Here is a 3,476-nt window from a genome sequence, read left to right as displayed (position 1 = left end):
GATCAAGCAATACAATCTTGCCCTCCCTTCTTCCCGTGGACGTAGATTTACTTCAGTAAATCGAACCACGTAAATTCTTTGTGTCGTAGTCTTTATTCTCTACCAGCATTTACTAACATCAGAAATTCGCGGACTCATCACTGGCGCCGTCTGTGGGAAGCAGAGAACAAAATTTGTGATAAAGCGAATTTTTGATCCATTTTTTCCACCCAAAAAATGCATACCAGATCGCAGAGTACCCGTATTCCTGCCCGTGAGAACCAGGAGGAAGCCAATCCATCCCATAGGTCTGGAAAACAGCCTAGGGATAAATCCACCACCAGTTCTCATGGCGAAGGAACAAGCCGCTCCAAAAATCGTCCCACTGAGTCTTCCCAGCAGCCCGATTTGAATGAGGCTGTCAAGCAGTTTTTGGCGGCGAAGCAGGAGGAATTCTTAACCTTCCTGCAAAAAAGCCAAAAGCAGCCGGAGACGAAAACGGCGGATTCTCCTTCTCCCTCCGCACAAGAAAGTCACTACCGCAGTAGTGTCGCATCTCCCAGGAGAAAGAATCCCCGTCCCCAACATGTTCCAGTTCCTCCTCGGTACCGGAATCACAGGAGAACTCAATCTCCTCCATACCGACGAGATATCGGATTCGCCGTGTACGGAGCACTGAAGACTCCGTTCTCGGACGACATCACCCGAACTCCCCTACCACAGAACTACCGAACTCCGTCGATGACTTACGACGGGCTCGTGGACCCTCACGATTTCTTGGGGCGCTATCAATATAACATGGCGAACCAGGGTCTCAACGAGGTCCACATGTGCAAGCTGTTTCCCGAGCTGCTCATCGGGAACGCGAGAAGGTGGTTCGATAGCCTCCCCCAGGGCAGCATCAGATCTTACCGAGATCTAATGGATGCCTTCCACAGGAGGTTCTTTCAGAAAGCGGAAGCCCGAATCACTTCGGCTCAGCTGCTTTCCATTCGTCAAGGTCGCGACGAAAAAATCAGCGACTTTATGACAAGATTCCACAAGGAATGCCTGCAAGTAGACGATCTCAACGATCTGCTTGTCATCTCGGCATTCCAAAATGGAATCCTGCCCGGAGCTCTCTACAGGAAGCTCGTTGAGTGCGGTCCGCAGACAGCTCAGGAAATGTGGGACATTGCGGACCAGTACTCCCGGGCCGATGAGGCAGACCGTCGCAAACGGTCGTTAGACAGCTCATCGACCCGAGGAGACAGAAGGAAGCCCGATCATAGCGATCAGGGGCATCCTCGCCGGACTCCATTTGAAAGAATTCAAAGGGCTCCGGTGCAAGACAGATTGGGACCTCGTCTCAATCCCGAGAAGCCGCCCGCTCAGTTCGTACCGCTGAACAAGCCGAGAGCGGAAATTTTCGAACTGCACTCTGACCTATTCGAAAAGCCGAAGCGGATGACGAAATCGGCCGCGCGCCGACCACAGGATAGCTACTGCTCCTACCATCAAGACCACGGTCACGATACTGAGGAGTGCAGAAACTTGGCCGCAGGTATCGATGTTCTTGTGAAGGCAGGGACATTGAAAAAATACCAAAGCAAGCAGCCAAAGAAGAATAAGAAGCAGAGTGGTGCGAACTGCGCTCCTCAGGATCCGAAAAGGCAGCCGGATCCCGAAGACGATGACGAGCCGCAATATGATGGAGTAATCCAGACTATTGACGCTCTCCCTGCCGGGAAGACCAAGTCGTCCCTAAAGTCAGAGCGCAGAGGCTCCAATCGAGAGGAGCCAACGCATAAAAGGCTGAAGCAGGACGAAGTGATTACGTTCTCGGATGCTGATCCCGTCCCGGCCATCTCTCCTCACCAAGACGCCATTGTCATCCAAGCCGGAGTGGCAAACAAACTGATCCACAGGGTGTTTGTGGATACAGGAGCGTCGGTTAGCATTCTTTTTAAAGAGTGCTTTGACAAACTAGAAGTGGACCCAGCTCGGCTCAGTCCGGCTCCGCTTCCCCTGAAGAGCTTCGCCCAGGAGGACACCCGCCCTGAAGGTATTATCAGCCTTCCGATCACGGTGGGGAAAGCGCCTACTAGCTCCAGTACGATGATTGAGTTTTTCGTGGTGAAAGCTCGGTCCCCGTACAACATCATCCTGGGAAGAGACTGGCTCAACACAGTTCGGGCCGTTTGCTCCACTTATCACCTCACCATCAAGATCCCTACTAAAGGAGGGATAGCGGTCATCCGAGGTGACCAAAAGAGAGCAAAGGAATGTCTGCAAATTGCGCTTAGAAGTGCCGAGCAGTCAGATCGGCACCACCAAGCATAGCAATCACAGCAGCCGGAGTCAGAGGCGATGACCGAAGTCATACTGGAGCCGAACTCGATGACAGTTCAGCTGTACGAAGACGATCCATCCAGAACGGTTAAGATCGGCTTCGCGGGAACGCCCCTACTTCGGGAAAAAACCATCCAGCTCCTCAAGGAGTATAAAGACGTCTTTGCATGGTCTCCGTTGGACATGACCGGAGTGCCCCCCGAGGTAATCACTCATCGGTTAAATATTGATCCTTCAGTCCGGCCGATAAAACAGAAGCAAAGACTCTTTGCGGCAGAACGAAGTCAAGTCATCCATGACGAAGTCCGTCAATTATTGAAGGCGGATGTGTTATTCGAAGTGAAGTATCCTTCGTGGGTGGCCAATCCTGTCATGATCAAGAAAAAGGAAGGAGGATGGCGGATGTGCATAGATTTCACCGATCTAAATAAGCACTGTCCCAAAGATTGCTATCCCCTTCCGAACATAGATAAAAAAGTAGAAGCTTTGATAGGCTTTGAAATTTTTGTTTTCTTGATCTGTACAAAGGATACCATCAAGTTTTAATGGATGAGATTGACGCTTCAAAAACGGCCTTCATTACTGATTTCGGCATTTTCGCTTATAAAAAGATGCCATTCGGTTTAAAGAATGCCGGAGCCACTTATCAAAGGATGGTAGACAAGCTTTTTCGGCACCTGATTGGAAAGGAGGTCGAAGTGTATGTTGACGATATAGTCGTCAAAAGCAAAAGCACTTCGGAGTACGAGCACAACCTCAAGTCCACTCTCAACGTGCTCAAGAAAGCCAACCTCAAACTTAATCCCCAAAAGTGTACCTTTTTGGTAGATTCGGGAAAGTTTCTGGGTTGTTGGGTTTCAAAGGACGGACTCAAGGCAAACCCCTCAAAAGTTCAAGTTGTTCAAAACATGGCGATGCCGAAGTCCATACATGACGTGCAAAGGCTAACCGGATGTCTAGCCGCACTGAATCGATTCCTTTCTCAAGCAGCCGAAAAGCAACTGCCGTTCTTCACGGTGTTGAAAAAGGCCCCAAAGTTTGAGTGGGGAGCCGAGCAGAAAAAGGCCTTTGACGAGCTCAAAAGTTATCTAGCCGAGCTTCCTATTCTCTCTGCTCCAACCGAAGCCGAAGTAATATTCTTATACTTAGCGGCATCGGATCAAACC

Source organism: Salvia splendens, chromosome 13 (genome assembly GCF_004379255.2).
Source record: "Salvia splendens isolate huo1 chromosome 13, SspV2, whole genome shotgun sequence".
Classification (NCBI taxonomy): Eukaryota; Viridiplantae; Streptophyta; class Magnoliopsida; order Lamiales; family Lamiaceae; genus Salvia; species Salvia splendens.
Note: the sequence above shows the minus strand (reverse complement) of the source record.